The following is a 25,513-nucleotide window of genomic DNA, read 5'->3' as shown; positions in this document are numbered from 1 at the left end:
GAGTATACTACTTATATCTAGAATATTATTAAAAAATATTATCATTTGATTTTGACTAAGGTGGTCAGACATACGTCTACTTCCTATTTTTGTTCTAAATTTTTTGTTATATTGCATTAAAATTCAAAATTTTGACCAATAATTTATTTTTTTGAGACAAGTCCTAGTAGTTTAGAAACTAGATTCAATTTTCTAGAGATTCTTTTCTCTCAACTTTTTAATATAAAGCTAATAATAAGTAAAAAATTGCATGTCAAGTTGACATAATCCTGATTATCTTATTTTTTATTGCCACTTAAGAGCATAGTTTGGTTGACCATGATCCTGCACATACCCCATAACCTTTTATGCCATAACCAAATTTCCTCTACTTGTGCTAAGAAAAATGAACTTTCAATTAGATCTAGATAGAATAGATTACCTATTGCTTGATTGCTAGTCCCAACTATATTTCATTTCCTATACAACAACTTGGCATTTCAATTCATGAATTCTACTTTGAATCCAATGTTGTTCAACTATGCCACACTAAGTAGATTGTATTTGAGTCCTTCAACCCAGTATGCATTGTCACATCTGCGTTCATTAGTTATGCAATGCAACCTTTTCCTTTTACATAACAGGGTTCATCATTTCCAAATTTGACACTCCCATAACCATAGTATTCTAAGTGCTCAAATTTTTTTTTATCACTTATATTCATGTTGTGAGAAAAACCATTATCTATTATCCATGTGCCATTCTTGCTAATATGAGAAATGAGGGCCATCTTATTATTTTCATCATTTGATTCATCTTTAATAGCAATGCAAACCATTTCATTATCATCACTACTATTAGAATCTTTAGCCATGTAAAAAGTTTTCTTACTTTTATCCTTGTTATCTTTGTAGCTTTTGAAATATTTATTTCCTTTGTACTTGTCATACTTATTTTCTTGTTTGCCTTCTTTGATTGGACACCTTGCAATGTGACCAATTTCTTCACAAGAAAAACAAATTAGGGGCATTTTACCTATGTACTTTACTTTGCCTTTAGGAAATCTTCTCACAAGTAGGGCTTCAATGGTTTCAAGGTCATCATTAGAATCATCTTCATCTTCACTATCACGCTATTTTTCTTTAGAATTTTCACCTTTCCTTTTGAGTGATAGTTTAGCCTGAAATTCATGCTCAATGTTACTAGAGTTAGGAACATAGTTATCAAAATTGTTTAACTCAAAGGCTTTCAACCTTCCCACTAGTGCATCCAAAGTTATATCATTTTTGGGACCACATCTCATCTCTTGAATTATCAAAACTCTAATTGCATAAATAGGAAGAAGATTTTTGTGTACCTTGCTGACCACTATGACATCATTTGTTTTCCTTCTTAATGCTCTAATTCCACTCACACTTGCTTTGATTCTTTCATTGTATTTTGCAATGTTTTCATCTTTTGTCATTGTCATTTGATCAAATTGACCTCTTAGAATTTCTACCTTATCTATCCTCAAATTTTCATCTCCTCGATAGATATCTTTCAGCTTGATCCATATTTCATGAGCAGTAGGACAATCTTTGACTTCATGAAATTCAACATAATTAAAGGTAGAAGCAATGTCAATCATTATTATGTTATGATTCTTATTTTCCACAATTTGGTCGATAGAAAAAGGTCAAGAAGGTGTCACATACTTGTTCTCCAGGTATTTTAGGCCTATGTCTGCAATGGTTTCCAAATGTAGCTTCATGAGTTCTTGCCATGATTGGAGGTTATCTCTATTCAATTTAAGAATTTCCCTTCTGTACAAGACATCTTTATCTTTATCTTAGGTCCTTAAAAAATTTTTTACAAGCACCAATAGCTCTAACACCAATTTTTAGAAATGCAAAGGAGTAACTAAGAGGGGATGGATGAATTAGTTACCACAAAAAAAAAATCCTATATCCCTTAATATGTCAACATAACTTTAAAACAAATCCTTGTTGAAACTTAGTTAATACTAAATATGTTACCATCAGTCATTTAACACTGAACATATTACTATCACTTTGTTAACACTAAACATATTATTGTCACCCAGTTAACACACAATATATTACTGTCACTCAGTTACCATAGAATATGTGGATCTTCAGATATTAAATGTGATTAACCTTTATTAACTTAGTTGCAAAAACATAAAGGAAATAACATGAGCACATCAAACACAAACATTTAACATGGAAAGCCAATTTGGGAAAACCACAAATTTCAATTACTTACTATTTTTCAATCTTCTCAAGTGAGCCTTGTTATCAACCCTATTATAAGTTATAAAACACACTATTAGGTGTGCCCCTATTAGAGGATTTAATTCACCTTGTTAGGAGTGGCCTTTGTAGAGGTCTTTAGACACTTCAATCTAGAAATGTCACCTTGTTAGAGGGTTTTCCAAATAGTTTTAAAGCTAACTATGTTAGGAGATTTGATTCACTATTACAATTATTAGAGAGTAACAATACCTTGACCTGATTGCTGATGCAACTGACTTTTCTTATTCAGATCTCTGTTCTTTCTTGATCACCTGATCCTCCTTGATCTGAATGTTGTTTTCATCTTGGTCAACTTGGATACTATGTCCTCTTGTTGATATCCTTCTAATTCGCTTCCTTAATTCATCTTCTTCAATTTCCACATTTTATTCCTCAACTTGAATGCTCTTTTAATCAAACAATTAGCACCCCTTATGCTAGCTTGTATTAAATAATAAGTTAAAGAAGCTTAATATACTGACATTCGGTTAATACAGGATTGAGTACTCGGTTAACGCAGAGGATCACTTCATTTTCTAACCAACTCAGTTAGAAGAGGAGTTCTATGGTTAACCAACCCAACCCAATCAATATTATCTCCATGCTGACTTTCCTTTGATAACTAACTTGGCTTCATTAACCGACTGGGCTTAGTCAATACCATTTCTAAGCTTGGGTAATAATAAATGCTCAACATATAAAGAAATTGTCTTCAACACATGAGTAAGCTCAATAATTACTGACTTCTTGATAAGACTTGACATTTTGTGTAAGATCAAAGACAACATACAATTGAATAATTATTTTCAACAACTGAGGGTTATTGATTACATTATACATGCATTGTGTATTTGATAACATCATTAGGGATGTGTTATTTATGAATAATTGATGTAAATTTGGCCATTTTTTTATCTATTGCACTCAGTGTTAAGAAAAGTGTAGGTGATCCTATTTGGTTGATCATGTTTATCAACTATGTTTGTCATCTATTCCAATAAGGTCATGTTTCTAACATGGAAAAACCATAGTGCACCAATTCTTGTACAAGTTGGTTATTTAGTAGATTTGTAAGGTGTGCATAAAGATTTTTTAATAGTAGGAGGCATATTTTCTTCTATATTTCTTTTGATAAATATGGCCGCAACTGCCTAGCTACAATGACTAGCCACGATATTGAGGATGAAATATCCAAAGAAGGTATGACTTCAAAATCTATTGTCATAGAACTTCATTAGGTGTTGTACAAATTCATGACTGTGAACTTCCTTTATACAAGGTTGCATGTAGAGTGCAGATTCATTTGGTAAGAGTATGGGAAACATCATATCCAACAAGCCCTCTATGTTGTATTCATTTACTAGAGATGAATCTATCATTGGCCAATTGATAACATTTTTTGCATTATCTTCAAGTTGTAATTTTTTCTTAACAATTTCTAGCTTGCGTGTTGTTTTTAGGTGTTGAGACATCAACAATGATGTCTATGCTATGTTATTTCCATTAATCTCTTCATCAATATCCATTTCATGATTTGGCACTCATATGTCTTCAACAATTTCAATAGTTTTGAGCATACTTGAGATATCTATTCTTTTTTCATGGATTTAAATTAGATGTTCAACATAAATGGTGACATCCTTATGGTATGAGTCATATTTCACCTTGTATTGTGATGCATCTATAATGTGACTTCTATTTACATAAATATCATAAGAATGACTTGTTGAATGTAATCTATGAATAATGAGTATATCTAGGTCTTGTATTTTATGCGGAAGAATGTTTACAATGTTGTTTATGTCATGTGTGAAGCTTATCATGTGTCCATGATATTTATATTGACCTCCAAAATTCTGTGTCACTTGTAGAATTGGGTTAACTCTAGCAATCACCATCTCTTCAACCTGAGTCAATATCTTGAGTATAGTAGGTTGTTCTCCTAGATCCATATTGTTTAAGAATCAGATCCAATGCATTCCTTTCTCATGGAAGCATCTCTTGCACATGGAAGTCATGTTTAATAGATGCAAGTGTATACTTGGGTATCATTCTTTGTGTGTAGTGCAACATTGTAGGTTGGACAGTGCATCGATCCATTTGCAAAGTTTTCTCAGTGCCATTGTATGATCATTTCTTTTCCTAATCCTTGCCTATTTATTCCTTTCTTCTTGAAATGGATTTTGATAAAAAGTCAAGTGGTTCCTCTTGTAATGTTGGATCTATTTGTTGTGTTCTTTTGTTCTGAACACTTTGTGTCCCTATTTGCTACAAAGGATTTATGTTTTTCTCCAATTTGTTAGCACATCTTTGAGCAGCTATTTGATCTTTATGTTGGGCATATTATTCTTGATTTCCCTTTGTCCTTTCTTGTCATTAAAGATTGTGAAGTGAAATTTCTAGAATGTAAGCATACTTTTCTTGTAGTGGAGCTTCTTGACTTTGTAATCGATGGAAGTATAACTTTTGAAGGTCTTTCTCTATGGCATCTTCTAGAGTAGTCTCTATTTGTATGTGTTTAGGGATACTTGAAACTCTCTGTAATCTTTTAGTGTGTCTACAAATAACTATTACATCTTTGTTATGTGCATAATATTCTCTATTTCTTTTTTTATTTTCTTGTAATTGTAGTACAGAAGATGGTAATAGATGGAACAAATTTTGAAAGGCCTTGTTCTATGGTTGCTTCTAAAGTAATATCTATTTGAATTTGTTGAAGGGTAGTTGAAACTCTCTGTAATCTTTGAGCATGTCTCCAGAAAGCTATCACATCTTTGTTATGTGGATAATATTCTATATTTCTTTTTCTATTGTCTCATATTTGTAGTATAGAAAGTGGAGTTCTTGGGAGATGTCTACTTGTTGAAGGTTCTATTTCTTCAAACCTCTAAGTAGGATATATTATTTGGTTAGAAAACTCCATGAGAAGAAGGTAGACATGCAGTAAATGAAGAGAGTAATTAATTGGGAGGAAATGATACAGATGTGCGATAGATTGAATATTACCCCTTCTACTAGGTTATTCTAGAGTAAGCATAGAAAGAAAAATGTGACCCTTTGATTCTTAGTGTAAGTAGTCATACTTGAACTATTTGTAAGTATCATCTATTAGTAATTATAGATAAGATTTGAATAAATGGTTTTCCTAATCTATAAGTTAACAAGTGTGTAAATAAATCATAGTGGATGTTGTGATCTTTTTTGTTGTAATTAATTAGTACTTATGTACACCACATAGTAGTTCCCATACAATAGTACAAATTCAATTCTACTTGATGTTCACTAATAAATGATATTGTGTAAAGCAATACCCTTGCAATATACATTAGACAAGACCTTAAAGAGAAGCCAAAAAAATTGTGACAATAAATGAAATCTAAACTAGGGAATTTTAGAAGGATCTTGTTAGGGTTTGTCATTTTTGGTATATTTTTTCCTAATTTTTGATGCTTTGGATTTCAACAAATAATCAAAGTTTGCCTGTATAGTTGCCTAGTTCATGGTGTTGTAGGAGGGACCATTTTAGTACAAGGTGAGAAAACACTACAAGTCTGTCAGTGCCATTTTCTAAACATCGAGGGCTTTCCTCCCTTCGCAATATTGTTTTCCCATCATTTTGAATGGACATATTAATTGGTAATTTTGTCATTGCATACTAATTTATTTTTATATTTTAAAATTTTAAATATACCAGATCCAATTATAATTTATTTCAAATGAAATAACTTTCATATTTTTAATATAATTAAACATATATTATAAATGCTACCTCAAAGATTTAACAATTTTGTATAAATAGTTTTTAAAATACAATAAACCTAATTTATTCACAGGAAGAACTAAAATAAAAAAGACAACTTACATCTTGCACAACGAGCAACAGCATGGGCTGTAAAAGATCAAATTGGAATAGAGTGCAAGTATATTTGTTGAAGCCAATCATCATCACACCCAAATCTGCAAACACTTTGAAGCGTAGAGTTAAATACCAAATATTGGATTGGCATTGCCCTCAGCATAAACAAACACACATGATATAATATTCTACACAAGAATATAGTCTTACAAGATAGTGCTATTAGTAAGTGCAGGCCTTTCTTGAGTTTTTGAAAATTTCCTAACTTTTTTAATCAAGACATAAAAAGAAAAGTTTCACGTGGATTTAAATATGTTTTAGTGTTGTTTCTTAAACTCGGTCTTAGTTCCATAGTTATAGGATTATTGTGAAAACATATTTCGGTGCTTGCTTGCTGTTGAAAAACTAGGTTATATAGTTTTGTGGTGACCTGCAATCAAACTATATGCTAAAATACAATTATTGATGCATATGAATGCTACGATTGCTCCAACATGTTTTCCTCGAATCTCTGTGAGGGACCACAAAGATCTCGAATGCAACAGAAGATTCTTAATTCGCATGCGCTGGGACCAAACAATAATGGCAAGAGTGAATTTGTAAGACAAATCCTCAAAATATTAATGCTCTTGTCAATTTGGCTATAACGTCATATTCATTTTCAACACATAAATTTTGATTTGTAATTTTAGAATTTGTTGGTTTCTTTTATTACTCCTAATTAGTTTTTAGTTATATATATTTTATATTCAAGAAGATAGAGAAACATTTAAGTTTTATTAACTGATCCAAATTTTAAAATCTTAAGAAAATATTTAATAGTGTATATATCTCAAATGATATAAGTTTAAAGAATTTACAAGAGTATTATTGTTTTTGAAATAAAAGTAGCTGAAATAAGGGGGTTGATCCATTACAAACAAGCTAGACAACTACCAACAGATAACCATCAGAACATAACTAACCCCTAATATTTTTTAAAACAAAAATAGAAGTTTATACTATAATTATAAAAGTAACTACAAGGTTTAAACAAAATGTCTATTAACAAGCTAAAGTCACTTAACAAAAACAAAGGCATGACAACATTAAAACTGAAAAAGTCTATAAACCAGCAGATTAATAGCATGCAAAAAATAAAAGAAGGGGGGAGCCCTTATAATTTCTTGACCTCCTTCTTCCCCAGAAGGACATTCACCCAGTCTTCTGTCAGGAAGTCAAAAAGCAGCTTGGAGTCCTCCTTGAGTAGGTCCCCTTTGACATCCTTCAATAGGCACAGAGTGGTAGCCATGGCACGAGTGACTTTAACTATAAACTTGGTTACCAATCCCTTTCTATCGGTGAGTGCTTGAATTCTCTCCCACAACTCATTACCAGCCTTAACTGAATCACTTAGGTGTCCAACTCTGCCAGCCTGAGTATCCTACACAACCAGGGAGTTAGTGGCCTTTATGGAACCTACCTTAATAGGGGAGGAGATCATAATGGGGGAAGGCATCTTGTCCAGCATTTTAGGGAATTGATCTTTTGTTAGATCCACACACCCAGACACCGTTGTCACTGAGACATGCAACACCTCCTTATTCTCCTTGCCATTACCCAAGTTCAATCTAGAGGAATCAGAAATATCCTCTTCAACATCCTTCATACCTGCTGCTCCAAAGTTAATAGCTTTCTCCTTCATTCTTCTTTTGTAGCAGCCCAAATCCTTAGAATCTTATTCCTCCTATGAGGCTCCACTATCTTAACTTCCTCTAAGCCCAAGACTTAGCCAACCTCCTCGGCCTCCTCCTTCCCCCTCTCCCCTCATCCTACAACTATGTCTACATCTTCTCCTTACCTTTTCCTTTTTCCCCCTAGGGGAGGGATTAATTAGGGACCCATTAGGATTGGGCTAAGTGGTAGGGGCTCTACGACCCGTAATCCTAAGGGGGACCATTTGGGGCTTGAGGTTCAGGTGAACAAGAATATCAACTTCCACAATCCTAGGGGGGACTAGGGTAAGGTAAAATTGATACAACCTAAAAATTAAACCTTGGTGTAAAATAGTAAAACTAACCCCCCTTCTCATTTTATTTTTCACATCAACAATAGTATCCTCAAGATCATGTAGCAAGAAAAAGGGAAGTGAAAGAAAATTGTGGTGGCAAAAATTATTAAGAAGGGGAAAATGGTAGTAGTAGAAAACTCCATACCTTCCTTCCAGGGTAAGATATTTCATTATAATCAGAGAAACCTCATTCCATGGGTCAAGCAGTTTCTCCCTCATGAAACCTCCTCTGTGCCGAATGTGTTCCTCACCCTCTACAAAGAAACATTGTAGACTTGTTTCATTAGTCACCCATATCACCTTCTGCCATTTTCTTCCCTTCATTTCCAAGCTCGTCGCTATAGCAATCACCTCTTCTGAAACATGAAACAAGATACCATTAACTATCATACTACAATTCTCCCATGATTTAACAAACTGCATAGAACAATTCTCATCATGACCATTGAGAGCCTCCATGAATGAGACAAAACCACCATCCTTTAGTAAGTACCAAACCAAGGGCTTCCTCACACTGTCGTCAATCATAGTCGGTTCAATGCGCATTAGGTCACCTCCCATCTCTATAATTTTTTCTCTCCTCTCTCTCTATTCAAAGTCCAGTCCCTAAAAAATATTTCATTTTTAGAAAGATAAACCCATAAATAGAGATGATAATTACAATTAATAGTAATAATGAATCCTATCAAATTGGTGAGAAAGATCGCATGTCGGCCACCATGATCTATCCCCCAATCATTTCCATCATTTGCAATAGCCCACAAATCTTTTAAAAATAATTATTTTTTCTACATGGCGTACAATGATCCATAAAGGGAAATGAATAAAAAATCTCCCATTTCAAGCTTCCAATTTTGGGGCCATGAGTTATAATTATTGCCCATAGCCAAACATTTTCTCTTACCACATAAGCATCAAGTACATTTTGTCCCCACCAGCTCAACATCACTATACAAAGTAACTAGCTAGGATTCATCATTTTCTATTTCTTTATTCACTAACTCCCTCACCAAATTTGGTAGAGCATTCAAATTCCTCCAACCTCTTAGTCTGTCTAGCTTTAAACCAATTGCCGCCATAACATTAGCCACACTCTTTTCCTCCCAAAAAATGTGATTCAAATCAAACCTATTGAGGGTGGCTAATAGGTACTTGATATCAGCAATAACACTTTTGATAGCCCATCCCTCCCAAACATTTCCTTTAATAGTCTTGATAATGACTTTAGAACCACCTTCAACTTGCACATCCTACCATCCCACACTTATGACTAACTTTATACCCCTATAAAGAGCCATCACTTCCACTACATTATTTGAAACTTTCCCTAATAGACCAGCATAAGTCAACAACATCCTTCCCTTATAGTCCTTGACAATCCCTCCACCCGTCGATCCCTCCTTTCTGGCAGCACCATCAAAATTAAGTTTGACCCAATTAGTAGGCGGGGGTTTCCGTCTAGTTCTCTTTCTAGCCATAAGATTAGAGTTGTCAATCTCCATAATCCCTTCCATCAATGACCAACACTTTGCAATTCTAACCTCTAGGGTAGAAGGGGGGAATGTTGGTTTTCTCCAATTACTACATCTAGTGTTTTCAACTATCAATTTGAAGACCATATCAACCACGACCTTCACCCCCCTCTTCTCATTTTTGAATACCCTGTTATTTTGCTCCTTCCTCAAGAATATTATTATTTTTAAAACATTATAATGTTTATTTAAGAACAATTTTATTTCACTTATACAATTTATTTTTGACAGATCTTTATTACATCTATATATTATTGAAGAATTGTTTTAGTATGACTACATAATGATACTAATCATTTATTTGTAAAACCTACTTGCACTTCAAACTTCAATTCTTATTAATCATACATGTTATATTCTTCCATGTATCCTCAAACTAAACATAATTCCAAAATTCTTGTGATGCACAAGAAAATGATGGTAGAAGGCAATCTAGTATTTCATCATTATATGTTGAAACTCAATAATTTCATACCTTTCAATAGCTATCATATACATGTCCCTTAGATATAATCTGATTTTGCATTTGTCATATGTTCAATTATAGTTATGAAAAAGGGATTTTTATACAAGGCTATGTCATAAAGTAATTTTATATTTGTGGATTTTTTTTTTACATGCTTTATCTATTTTATGATTTATTTTATGTCAAAAGGCTATTTTATCTTGTTTTAGTATGTCATAAGATTATCTTATTTTGGTCTATATATGTTAATGGATTATGAGCAATATTTTATTTTACTCTTATTTTTTTTTGACAAAAATGTTTGTTTCCTACTTCTATAAAATAAAATTATAATCTAAAGCTAATAAATTAAATTATACAAATGTCATCCATTTTGTTTCAATGACTTCCTTTTTATCCATTGATTAGGAGTTAGAGATAGATCATTCCCTTAAAGATAGGATTATGGATAAAAAGTGCAACATAGTGGCATGTATTTTTCATCATAGTTTTAATTTATTTAGTAATTAGAAATATAAGTTTTATTGTTAAATTAACAATTCACAATAAATAAATAACACTTATTCAAGGGGTTGGAGAAATTGCACGTTGCATTGTATGGTCTGGAAAGCAAGTGATGAACCATAGTTTTATGTTTTTCTAAGTTTCTTGCATGTGTATGGATTAGTTTCAGTTTTTTTAGTGTTGGAAGTGCTAGTAGATATCATTTAGAGATTATTTACTTATTTCATTTGTCATTTTGTAAGGTTTTGTGTGTGGTGAATAAATATTTTGATTTGTGTTAGTATGTTGTCCTGAGACTACCTATTTGTGCAAATGGGGTGACACAATTGAATAACATTGGATTCAAGATAGAATTTGTGAATGTGAAGGCCAAACTACTAGATTGAAAAGGAAATCAGGTTAGATTTGGAAAACAAACAAAAGGTAACCTATTCTATCTAGATCTTAGTGAAAGTTCATGTTTTATTACTCAAGTATAAGAAAGATGGTTACGACACAAAAGATTATGTCATGTGAACTTTGATAATCTGATTAAAATAAGCAAAAACAAAAGAGTAATAGGTATTCCTAGACTAAGGAAACCTGATATTGGTCTATGCAAAAATTGTCAAATTCATAAGATGGGAAAGACTAGCTTCAAAATCAAGAACTATCATTCTGATGAAGTCTTAGAACTTGTGCATATAGACTTATATGGACCTATTGGAATAGATAGATATAGTGGCTATAAGTTTTTCATTCTTTTTGTTGATGACTATTCTATAATGATGACTCTAATGTATCTAAAAAAAAATCTAAACCTTTACAAAAATTCAAGTTGTATCTGGCAAGAGTAGAAAAAGACACTAGAAAGAAGTTGGAATGTTTGAGATTAGAGAGAGGTGGTGAATTCATCTCCAATGAATTCAATGAATTCTACATTGAAAAAGGAATTAAAATACAAGTATCAACACTTGGTACACCTAAGCAGAATGATATAGCTAAAAGAAAGAATAGATCCATCATGGATTGTGCAAGAACACTAATTATAGAAAAGAATGTTTCAATCAAATATTGGAAGGAAGCAATAAACATTGTAGTACATACCTTGAATAGAGTATAGCTGAAGAAAGACACAAATCAAACTCCTTATGAACTATGGTATGACTACTACAAACGTAATGTAAGTTACGTAAAAATATTTGGCAAAAAATGTTATATCTTGAAAGAATCTAGGAAAGGTAAATTTGATGTCAAAGGTGATGAAGGCATATTCCTAGGATACTCATACAGAAGTAAAGCATAAAATTTTTGAATTTGTCTACTCATAAAATCATAGAAATTGCATGTGTGATAATTGATGAGTTTGCAAAAAAGAGTGAAGAAGAAAGCAATAAAGAGCTTGAGGATTACATAAGATTTGTTTACTATGAACCTGATACCCTACCAAATCTATCTAGTAGATAAGAGGCTTCACCTCCTGAGTCCCCAAAATATCTAATAGCTACTAAGTTGCAATATGTGCAACCCAAGTCATAGTCTCAAGGATCTAAGTCGTAGTCAGAGGGTATCAACCTATTACTAGAGCAAACTGAGTTTGGTAGACTTGAGTCATAGATTGTGGGACCTGAGCTTAATACTGAAGTTCATGAAGAAATCAATAAAACAAACTCCAAATCTAAAGAACTTGTGCTAGAAAGATATGTCAAAAGGCATCATACACTTGACCAGATTAGTGGAGACAAATTAGATGGAACAATAACAAGAAACAAATTGAAAGTTACATGTTTACTTGCTAAAATTGAACCTAGAAATATTAAAGATGCTTTGTGATTTTCTAATTTTTCACAGTGCAAAGAAGTTTCAAAAATATGTGTAAAAATATCAGGTGATCCCTATGTCTTGCATATTAGGGTTTTTCTTTTATTATTTTTTCAAAATTTTGTGCTACCCTAGTCATGTACTGACTGTTATGTGCCTTGAATATTATTAAATTCTCAAGGTTTTTCTTCAATATAGTCATTAAAATTCCCTAAATTTATAAAAACCCTAGGTTATTTTCAATTTTTTGAAAGGGTTTGTAAAATGCCTAAGTTTCTCTCTTTTACAGTCTTAGGGTGTTCGGGCTCCCCATAAGGGTGAAGTGCTTCCTAGTTTCTATTTCCATGGTTACATTTCATTAAATGGCATAAAATCATAAAGGAATTCAAGTCTCATGGGGATACATTTGTGTATTTCGTAATAGCAGAGTGATCCACTTTGGGGTCCTTTAGTCATATGATTAACCCTCGAGCGAAGAAGTGTAAAGGGTTTTTATGCTTTGGAGATTGTCTTACACTTCCATGGTGATAGGTCAAGTGGGTGAGTGAAAGGAGTTCATTAAAGTGTTTCCAGCCATACATTGTTCTTTTAAGCATATGAATGTATCAAGTTTAAAAGTCACCATGTCTATTATTTTGCAGGGATATGAGTAATGATCTTGGCAGATGGGCAGAAGAGTGGATTACTTTAATTTTCACACTAATGTTTCATTTAATGGTGTAAAGTTGTAAAGTCCCATGATGGAATAAATGATCTTTTATGAAAATGATAGTGGTTTATACATTCATATGCAGAAGGGAGACTCGTAAGAGCGAAACAAGATCTGAACTCTTCTATGAGCCTTCACTGCTTTGGTGTGTGAACAACTATAAAGGGATTTTATAAAGAGGAGCATGTTGTGTGGGACCTATCAAGTTGTTAGATGGGCCCTGATGGAAACAAATAAAATAATGGCATGTCATACATGTCAGATGGGCCCAGCCCACATGACAGATGACCTATGACTTTTATTTTGCATGTGCATTAAATCAATGATGATTTCTTTTCTAAGATATAATTTGGGTCATTGAGTCATTGAAAAGAAGAAATTCTCATTACACCATTATGATTGCATGGCCACCATATGAATGAAAAGTTGTCTCATCCCTTTCTCTATGGTTATGAGATTGGTCTAAGCGTATGAGCATAAAAGATAGAAAAGGGAATGGAAAGAAGGCTTTACTTTGACACGAGGAGGGTGAAATGTAAAGAAAAGATGCAAATTATAAAGGTTTCCCAATGTTATGAGGATGAGGTAACCCATGTACTTGTAAAGGTGAATAAAGAAAAGGAGAAAATCATTATGATGCCACAGGTAAAGCTTTAAGCATATTACTAGAGGACAGGTGTGCAAAGTATTATGATGCTCTGAATATTGAAGTGAGCGTAATAGTGTAAAGAAAGTTTTTAAAGGCTCTGATGATACGTGTGCATACGAGTGTAATGGGTAAATTGAAAGGTGTAGCCAATGCTTTACGTTGGCACGAGCAATGTGTTGAAGCATAAGCACGTAAGGATCTATTAAGAAGGCTTGAGATTCTACTACATAAGGGGCCATGTAAGAGTGTAAAACAAATTGCAAAACCATGTTTAAAAAACCCAAACGCTTCTACGCTTGAAGTTTTCTAAAGCATCACAAGATAGACATAAATGTTTGGTAGCTATATTTATGGGGTTATGAAGATTGAAGGGTTTTGATTCAGCGTATGAGTGGAAGACCAAATTTGAAAAAGATGGTTAGCTGAGGTGTCATGTTAGTTAAGAGAAAAGGACAAATTCACCATGGCCAAGTAAAATAAAAAGCAAAAAAGTACTCCAGGATCAAACTACATAGTTGATATTCCTTGTTGATAGCCTACAAAGATGGTATTAAAAAATATGCATGCAGAGTTTATTAAAAATGCTAGTAGATTGCATGATTAAACCATAAAGATTTGATTGAATGATCAAAATATTTTCTATTTTGAAGAGCTTTTGTTTTTTTGTTTTGAGAATTCAATCCATAGCTTTTCGAATTTCTGAGCTTTTTTTGCAAGAGTTGAGTTCTGAGTTGTAGAAAAATATGGCTAACATGGAGGTTGAAGAGGTTCCTGCAGAAGAGGTGTAAATTGAAGATGAAGGTGATGATGTCATAAAGATTACAGTCAAAGGTAAAAAGAAGGGTGCAGTGAAAATAGAGAAGAAGTCAAGGGTTAGAAAGCTGAACAAGTATGCAAAGGACTGGCTAAAAATTGTCCTAGGGTCATCCAATTCAATTTCAATGAATGGCCATATTTTCAAAGACCCTTACTTCTTGGTCAAGGATGCAAAATGCCCTAAGATTGATGGTTTTAATCTAATTTTGTATTTCTATCAGAATAGAACAAAAAATGTGCTAGTGTGCATCCCATGGAAAATAAATATGGCAAAATTTATATTCACTAAGGTATTTGTTGACTTGGACCTATTGAAAGCTTTGATAAATTCTAACAATCTAGTTACAAGGTCATTCCACATGTACAATGGAAGTGTTTTATACACACGTGATAGGACTTCTTTTATAGAAGCTTTTGGTTTAGAGGGACAAATGGATGTGCCCATAGACATTGAGGATCTACAAGGCAAATTTGGGAGGAATGAAACTTATTTTATTAACAATGTGATGCTGCCCCACATCCCTTACAATGTAAAAAAGGTAGGGCTGATTCGAAGGAAGGTTGGGGATCATTTTCCCTTGAGTAGGTTCAACAATTACTTCAAGAATATTGTATATGGACTACACAAAGTTTTGGGAAGTGATGGTGCAGAGGACTATATATATGGTTCCTTATTTCTGATGGCATGTGACATACAAGACCCTTTCCACAACAAAGAATATGATTATGTTGCATTCATCATGGATAGCATGAACCATTAGATTGTGAATGCTAAGAAAGGAGAAATGAAAGATTTCAAATTTCATCATTACTCATTGCTGATGCATGTGATCTTGTATAAGAACATTGGTTACATCAGCTAGGACTTCATTGATCAAACTTCTGATGAATTTGGTGAGTTACCTGTACAACTATGGACTGGCATTTGGGATAAAAAAAATTAATTTTTCAAATGCACTTGTGTTTTTCAATTTATTTAGTTATGTGATTATGAGGATGGTGGACCATACTTTCTTTAGGGCCCCAAATATTTTTAAAACATTTCTTAGACCTTCTTTTCTACATGAGAAAACTAAATTGGACCATAGTTGAGGTGACATATTTTTGTTTAAAGAATGTACACTGATGAGAGTTTATGCATGCCCACAGCCACCCCATTTACTACCTAAATATCTTCCTCCTAGATTAGCCATTATTGAATTCTTTTGGAAATTTCTATTAATGAACAAAGAGATGATCCCTCCTTCTCTACACAAACCCACATTTGTCTATAGAAGTTTTAAGGTAGGAGATTTTGAAATTGGGAAAAATTCATATGAAGAGCTGAGTGAATACCTAGGCCAGTACAAGTTTTCTACTAGACCTTATAGAATGTATGACCCAGAGAATTGCATAACAAATGAGGTCAAAGACATTGAGGGATACATTCTACCTCCAAGCAAACCAATCCCTATAGAAGATTTGATGGCTAACATAGTAGAAACAAGGGAGGTTGATGAGCTATTAGGAAAATATGGTGAAATAAGGAAAGTGGAGGAGGCTTTAAAAAGGACTAACCCAAATTTTAAAGGTTTCTATATAGAGATTCCATATCCTAGTAATTTGAGAAAGATGGTAGACAAATTTGATTATATCATGTCTCAAATGCAAAGTCAACCAAAGGGAGAGGAAACAACTATTAACAAAGAATCCCCTGAGCCAGATGTGCAATTAGAGGTTGATGTTGAGGAGGAGCAACCATCATCTTCAACATGGGTGCCCAAAGGAAACAAGAGGCAAAAAAAATGCACATCCCAAAGAGGGTGGTAATTAGGGCTTTGAAAATAATGCTAGGAAATGACCAGTATTTTGCTAACATCAGGCAAAATTACCTACACCAAATGGCAATAGAGGCAGAAAAAGCCTCCAATGATCTACAAATTATAGCTTCTAGATTGGATGATAGAATCATCCAATCTAAAAAATTCATGGAGGATGATGATTTCATTAAATCATTAGAATTTAAAAGTTTTTTCATAAAAAATAAAGAAAAATGAGCTCACATTGAGCCTCATGCTAGGAGAGGATCCTGAGAAAAATAAAGAATTGGTTGATAAATTGTTGTCTTATGATGTAGATAGTGAAAAAATGATCCTTGTAGAAGCCAAGGAGTTGGTTATTTACTATGATAACACTAGTGCAATCAATATATCAAAGAATCTAGTCATGCATACCAAAAAAAAACACACTGCTATAAAATATCATTTCTTGAGAGAATTCCTACAAGATAAATAAGATTGGATATGTGAATACAAAAGAACAAATTGTAGACATATTCGCCAAGCCATTACCTAAGGATGCATTTCTATATCTAAGAGGTATGCTAGGGGTCATTCCCCTATTTGAAGCTCACTAGATGAAGTTTAGTAATGCATCAACTAGAGAATGTTTAGGATCAATCAGTTGATGCAGTATTGATAAGGGAATATTGCAAATGAATTAGTACTTGAGGTACACTAATATTCATTAAATATTATCTTTGGAATGAGATGTCAAAGAGGGGGAAGCTTGCTGTCATATCTCATAGAAATTTTGTAAATAGAAAGAGAAAGAGATGTAAAAAGGGAGAATGAACTTGGTTTGATATCAAAGGTAGAGTTTGCTAAAGTTGTAGCAGATAGAAGTTTTCTGATAGATGGATAAACTGAAGGTAGAAAGAGCTCAAACTAAGAGAGGGGGTTATTATAGATGAGAATTAGAATGAAAATAAGGATAATTCCTTACTTTATTCTTGCTCTAAATTTTTTATTGCATTATGAGATATTGTGTTTCCATCAATGCCAAAGAGGGAGATTGTTGGAACAATTGATTAATTGTGTATTGTCTTTGATATTACACAAAATGTCATATCATTACCAGTGAGTATATTCTTAGCTCACTTGGGCATTGAAGATAGTTTTCTATGTCTACTGAGCATTCTAGAGTTTGCCTACTTTAGAAGACAATATCTACTGAGTTCACTTAGGCATGAAAGGAAAGCTTGCAAAAGTTGAGTGTTAACCAAGCTAACTTGGTTAATAAGGAATTATTTGATGGAACTAGTGTTAACCGAGCTCACTGAGTTAACAAAGGAACTTTTCCAATATGCAATGTTGACTAAATTCACTTGGTTGACATGGGAAAATCATTTCTAGGTTATTGTCTACCAAGTAGGGTAGGCTAATGAAACATTTTCTTGTATTGGCATAGTAAGTTCAATTGAATTCTCTATTGATTTTAGCTGACTAAAGAGATGAATATTAATTATTCTAAGTTATATTCTAGCCAACTTGACAATATGAATGCTATAAATATAAGGTCAAGTTGAGAATCGTAAAGATGAATGCATGGAAGATAACTAAAGATTTAATGATGCTATGAGAAAGTGAATTAGATGTATAAGTATAATATAATTGTGGAGCTGAAAAGATACATTCGATCAAGAAGGATCAAGTATACAAGCTAGAATTTAGGTCTGTAATAAAAAATTCAATTGCATCAAAAATTAGGTCATCTCATTGTTACTCTCTAACCATTGTAGCAGTGATCTAAATATCTTAATAGAGTTGTATTAATAGCTTTTTGTAAATGCTGGTCTTAGAATGGTCTTGACATTTGAGTGTCAACACACTTAACCAATTCTACCATATATGCCAAGTACACTATGTATGTTGAGTGAGTTATAGTAGTTATCGAGTCAAAATATTAACAGGTGTCGATTCACTGTTCATTTCGAGTAAGACAAAGCATAGTATGTGAGGAGTGATTTAGGAATATTCATGTACTGAGAAACAAAAAGTCTAATAGGTGCCAAGAAATCTAGAAATGCAACATGTGTCGAGCAATACAAGAACATTCAGGTGCTGAGGACCAGTAATATAATATGTGTCGAGTAAAATAGAATCAACATAATAGTTTGTGCCTTCACAAAAGATGTAAAACTATTTTTTATGACTCATGAAGGGATAAGAAGATAAGAACAAGTCTTTGCATTTACCTATGATATCAACATGTATCCAATCATAAAAATGGAGAAGACATGTAACCAATGAGAAAAAATGCAAGGTATGAGCAAGAATTTGAGATTCAATATGGATTGTAGATCCATACCTAACCCTAACTCTTCACAATCTTTAAAAGTAGGTCAAAAAATCCATTGCATGTGAGAGAAAGAACAGTGTATGGGAAGACTATAGCAAAATTTTAGTGTGAAGAAGGAAAGACTTAGAGGAATAGAGCAGCAATTTCATATCTAGTAGATCAAAATAGCACAAGGGACAAGGAACATGATTAGATATCAGATCTAAGAGGATCAATATCAAAGAGAGCAGATCAAGTGCTTGAATTTAGCAATTAGAGATTGCATATTGTCAGGTTTATTATTCTAATACTTTCTTGCCATTGTATTAGATGATGAAAATTCTATGTTGATAGGTTAGCTTAACAAATAGGTGTGAAAACATTTGGAGAAGGTGATGAAAATCCTTTAATAGGGTGACACTTCATGTCAAGTGTTTGTAAATCCTCGAAGTAGGTCACTATTGACAAAGTGTAAAGCCTTTAATAGGACGGGCCTTTAATAGGGAAGACCATCAAAAGTGGTTGAACATATTTTTGTAGTAATTTTTGTGGGTGTCATCCCCACCCCAGTTTTACCTTCTTATTCTTGGAGGGTTTCTAGGTTACCAAATCCTATGTTATGTGTTATTGCATGTGTTTATCTTATGTTCATTTATATGCTTACATGGATGCAATTTATTTTTAGTTATGTGTTTAAAGGATTGAAAAAGGTTTAAAGTGTTATACTTCCGATTCACCCCACCTCTCTAAAGTACTCTTCCCATTTTGAACATTCCAACAATTGGTATTAGAGCTACTGGTTCTCACAAGTAGAGGCCTAACAACTTAAAGAAAAGGTTTGAAGATGGAAGTCTTCAAACTTGGGAAGATCATAGACAATCAAGTGATTGATGTACACCTAGCTCTACACAAAGTGTAAGAAGCAAGAGAGAAACTGAGAAAATCCTTCAAAAGGAGGAAGGAGATAGCCATAGCTTAAAATGACATACACTACAAGGAGATTGATAACACACAAGTGTTTTCCAATGGAGATTCGAAGGAATTTGATGCAGCAATAGTAGAATTGATGGAGAAAAATATACCTCAAGCAGAAGAGATAAGATCTCTTAAAATGGAACAAGAATCACAAGCCATAATGCTAGGTGAAATAACTGAACAAAAAGAAGAGAGAAATTGAGGATAGATCCATGCTTGATGATGACAAAAGAAACCTTGCAAACAGACTTGAGGATAAGTCCACAAAACTCACAAAGATCTCCAACATGTAATTGGATATACTTAGTCAGATGATGAATGCTCATCATGAGCTAAACATGAAGGACATTGAGATCTCTACCCTAGAAATGCAGAATGAACAAGTGCAAAATAAGTTGAAAAGAGAAAAAGAGAGAGCAAAGAGTTTCAACAAGTCAAGTGAACCCATCAAGCACTTTGAGTAGTTGCCGAAATCACCAAGGGCTAGTAATGACACTTTAGGACTTGGCCACACCAACACTGAACAAGGAGAATCATCCAAGACTACAGAAGAAAGGAATATAAAAGGTAAGAACACTAAACCTACTTGTTATTTCTATAATAAAAAAGGGCACACTACTAATGTTTGCAAGAGTAGAAAGACCAATCAGCAGGATACATCCAAAAACAAAGGTTATTATCACAAGTGTAACATGAAAGGACACTCAACACAAGACTATAGAACCAAGACCATGAGGACACCAAGATTTGATAGTCACTACTACAACTACAAAACATATGGACATATAGATTTTGAGTGTAGATCAAAGCCTATGTGGACATTGAATCAGCCTGCAAGGAGAAATAGCTATGCACACCACTACAATTGGGATTACAATACTAGGAAAAGTTGTCACTATTGTCAGGAATATGGTCATGTTCCTCATAAATGCATAAGAACACACTTCAAGGGAAATTATAGTAGGTGGTTAAGCTAAACCACATGTTTTAGTTACATGAAGACAATACATGTCAACAGGTATTGCCCAACAAAGGCCAAGGCACCCAAGTAAGAAGTCAACAAGGGTAAAGAAAAAAATTATGTGGAACACATCAGGGTAGAAATGAAAAAGACATGGAAAAGAAGAGATGGATAAATTACATCCAATAGAGAGATCACTTCACTCAAGAGGTCAAGTGATCACACTTCATCCAATTAAGCACAAGATAGATACATGGGGCTAATATATATAAAGATGTATCATACATCAGCCCAAAAGAACAAAGAAGTGATGCTAAGAAGAAATCTACATGAGAAAAGATGCCAAGTTAAAAATTGAAAATTTTGTAGAAGATGTCGAGCTACCCTTGGATGTCGAGTGAAACTCTAGTATATGCTGAGCTCAAAAGTCTAGTTGATGCTGAACGAGATATGTTAGTGGCTACTAAGTAAATAGAAAATAGTAGATGTTGAGTGAAGCTCTAATGGATGCCAAGTTTCTAATATTTGTCGAATTGATAGTTGAAGCTGAGTGAAGTAGAATTCTAGTAGAGGCTAAGAAAATGAATTACAATGGGAGCTGAGTAATGTTGAATCCTTCAAGTGTCAAGTGTATAGCTATAAGCACTATGCAATAGATGTTAGGTTTTGAGCCTAATAAAGTTGAAAATCACTCATTTTCAATCCATTCAAACACAGAGAAAAAATGAGAAGAGTGAAGAAGTGATCAAACAACGATTTAGTAGTGATTTGCACCAATCTCAACAGCAATTCAACCCAAACTCTTTGATTTAAAGGTATTTCATCAAGTGTTGAGAAACACAGTATTTGAAATTTTATTTAAATATTAAATCCTAGTTCAATCAAGATGGCATCTGGGTCTAAAACCACAAAGGGAAAGGATAGTCATGAAGTCCAACTTGTTAGTAATGAGGTTAAGCAACTAGAATTTAAATCCATTCCCAAGGTTATGTATAAAAATGACCCAGTTGGTGCTTTTTTAGTCATTCCAGACAAAGTAGTAATGGTCCAAGATGTTAGAAAATGTTATAACTATAAGATTGGAGCCATAGGTGACCTAGAAATTTTCAATGCCTTTGAAAAGCTGTGTGATAAAGGTATATTGAAGGATGATTTCTCAGTAGTTGAGAAGAACGGTTTAACTAATGCCCCAGTTTTCCCCATTGTATTTAAGACTAAATGGATTCATATAGTGTTGAGATGAATTCATGATGGATTATTTTGGTTAGAAATAGGGCCAGTGAAGATCACAAAGAAAATTGTTCATAGAGTTACTAGATTCCTACCTCTAGATCAGCCTAAGACCCTGAGAAGTGACAAAAGGGAGGCCATAGAGAAAAACACTGGTGCCAAATGGAACAATAGGAGAATGACCATTGACACCATCATTGAACCCCTACTTGATTTTAGTCAAAGTCATATCTCACAAATTCTATCAATCAAGTAGATTGAACAGCGTGCCATGTATAGTAGTAGATGTTGCATACAAACTTGTAAAGAAGGACCACACTTATGATCTAGCAGAGCTCATGCTACAACAAATCAATGAAATTTTGGGAGCCATAATGAAATCTGAAGGAGCTCAATGAAAATTTAGATTAGTATTGGTTTGCATATTTTTCTATGTCATGAAAGAATTTCCATCAGTTGGGAAGGTAAATTGGGATCCTAACAAGACAATTGTCACACAAGTCAAGGAGTTTAATGAGAAAATGGGAGAAAATTTGGATGCTTAGATGACAAGCTACTTTGAGGACTTCAAGAAGTCCATGAAAAAAAGGATGAGGATACCAGTATCATTGGTTGAGCAACATGTAAATGGCATTTGTTTCTTGGTTGACATAGATTACACCTATAACATCCAAGCTATGGTACCTAAAGTAAGATGGCTTAGGCCACTTGGATATGAGCTTGATGTAGACCAAGCTTCAGCTACAATCACTACTTTACTTGTAGAGGAGATAGACAAGGCTGCAAAACCCTTTGGGACTTATGATATTATCAAATCCAAGGTGGTAATAGATTTGAAGATAGCCTTTGCATTGAGGAAGAAGGAAAAAATATAATAAAGCTCAAGAAAACATTAGGAGCTGATATAGAAGTAGTAGGCACTATAGTAGAAGAAGAAGAAGCAGATAAAGAAGAAGACCAGAGTGAACAAGAAGAAGATGAACCAAGGAAAGGGCCATTGGAATTGACATAGGGCCTAGGAGAGGACAAAGAAGAAGGTGTTGAGGAAGAAGAAGCCAAGGAAGCACCCACTAAAGCCAAAGCCATCAAAAGGAAAGCCAAAACTTAGCCTGTAACCTAGCCCAAGGAAAAGAAAGGTATAAAGCCCATTGTAGTCAAAACATAGAAGCCTACTACAAGGGCTACCACTAGGGCTGCAACTCAAAAGGAAAAAGATGAAGCCAAAGAGAAGAATAAAGCTACAAAGAAGACTGGTGAAGAACCAAGGAAAAGAAGGAAATATGATGCCTAGTTAGACTCAAATGAAGAAAGAACATAGTCAAATGAAAACAACCAGTTTAGAGTTGTAAGTCATCCCTCCAAGTCTTCCATTGACAAGTTATCTGTAAATATTAGAAAAACAAACTTGAATGGTTTAAAGACTATAGAATTTAATAAGCTCAATAAAGAAGATAAAAATAAAATAGAGGAATAAATGTATGCAATGATGGCCAAATACAAACACACACCTCTGGAATTAGATGGTACAATGCCCAAGGAGCTATACAAGATAGTTGAAGATAAGTGGCATTTTTGTTTACAGATGGAAAAGGAGATAAGAGAATCCACCCTAGCTAGAGTGTTGCCAGACTTGACTAAAGGTCAAATAGCTAAGGCAAATAAAAGGCATAATAGAAAATTTTCTCCTAAATATAGAGCATTTTGCATCCTCCAAAATAAGATAGAGGATGTTGTAAATAAATCCACAAAATTGTGGAAGTCAATATACAAGAAAATTGATGATGTATTTGATGAGGAATATAAGGTAGAGGCTAGCTCAAGGAGAAAAGAAGCAAAAGAGACAACAGAGAAAGTAGAAGAGAGGAAAGATGAAGAGGAGAAGAAAGGTGAGGAAGGAAGAGTAGAAGAGGTAGTAAATAAGGAGGAGGAAGAAGAGAATATAGCTAAAGAAGAGGAAAAGGCATTAGATGAACATGAAGAAAAAAGTGTGCAAGACACACAAATGCCACCTCCAATCCCTCCTCATGCCACCATCACACTTGTAGAGACCATAAAAAGAAAGGATGTTATTGACACTTCATGTCAAAACATCAATCCTTTAACTACAGAGGATCTCTCAAAGATCCTTGATCAATCTACACAACAAGCTTGCCTTTGTACAAACCCAGTGTTGATCAGTGTTGATGAATTAAACAAGGCAATAGTAGATCCAAAAGAAGTCAAGGTGCAAACACAAGAACCACCTTCAACTATTGGTGCTACTAAACTCCTACTACTTCCACCACCATCTCCACCAAAAGTAGTAATTGATGCACTTTAGATGCCAAGTGTAGCAACAAGGGAAGATACACGAAAACAAGAATAGTCAAGAGGTTCACCCCCAACAATTGTCAGTGATAAAGGGAAATCAGAAGAAAAGAAGGAAGAAACAAGAGATGAGGAGCAAGCTGCAATACAGACATTGGTTGAATTATCAAAAAATGGTACTCCCACTCAAACTCTTTAGAAGCTGAGCACTGATATGATATGAATACAAGTTCAAACACCAGGTGTGAGCTCTAGAAAGGTAGCCAGGATACTTCACTATGGAGATGCTAAACTTGATGAAGAGATCATCATTACCTCCTATGAATCCAACACCCTCACAATAGAGAAGATAAATGAAATATAAGATGCAATGGATAGGAGAAAGAGACAAGAAGTATTGAGAAGAGAATACAAGTATAGGCAAGAATTGAATGAGATAAATGACATCTTCATGGATGCCTTCAGCTTCTAGTCACCAAATGAAATGAGGCCTATAAGAGAACAACTATTAGATATAGTTGACCAAGTGACTAATGTAGACCATGATACAAATGTAAAATTAATGGAATGGTCAAAAAGAAAATTCTAGGGCAAACTAAATGAGAAAATATCAAATGATATAGCATTAGCACAAATTGAATTGGCTAAGAAACTAGAAAGAGTGAAAATTGTACTTGGGAACACTTTCTCATTGTACAACAAACTGTGTGATTTTTCCAACTTCACACAAGAGACTAGCCAAAGAGTAATGAACTTGGAAAGAAATCTCAAGATTTCTAGCATGCAACTTCCAACAAATCTAGCTCAGAGTGAGAAGCATTTTGCATAGATGTTTCATACACAAAGGGAATTAGCTATATTAACAATAGAGGAGGCAAACATAAAGGAAAATTTGATGCAAATCTAGTCCTCCATAACCCCACACTTAGAGGTCCTCCACAAGGAGCAAGCATACTTAGAAAAAGTCCTAAAGCAAGATCCAAATATTTCCACCCTAGATGGACTTGTACACCCTGCTGTAGAAATTGGCATCTAGTACAAGTCATTGGACATTGCATTGGAGAATTGGGATGCAGCTTTGAAGATACTCCTAGAGGTAAATAGTACATTTTTGGCTAAGTATGGTATTATTCCCTAGAACCCTTTGACATTAGTGTCAAAAAGGGGGAGATATATACATTATGGGGAGATATATGAAGATATATGGGGAATACCAAATTTTGATTATAATCTTTCATTCATTTTGAGAACAAAGTTGAAAGTCTATAGATAACCAAAAAGGGG

The sequence above is a fragment of the Cupressus sempervirens genome, chromosome 3, assembly GCF_028749045.1.
Source record: "Cupressus sempervirens isolate cs-2001-9-10 chromosome 3, ASM2874904v1, whole genome shotgun sequence".
Taxonomy (NCBI): domain Eukaryota; kingdom Viridiplantae; phylum Streptophyta; class Pinopsida; order Cupressales; family Cupressaceae; genus Cupressus; species Cupressus sempervirens.
The sequence above is the reverse complement of the archived record's forward strand: the minus strand, read 5'-3'. Positions refer to the sequence as shown.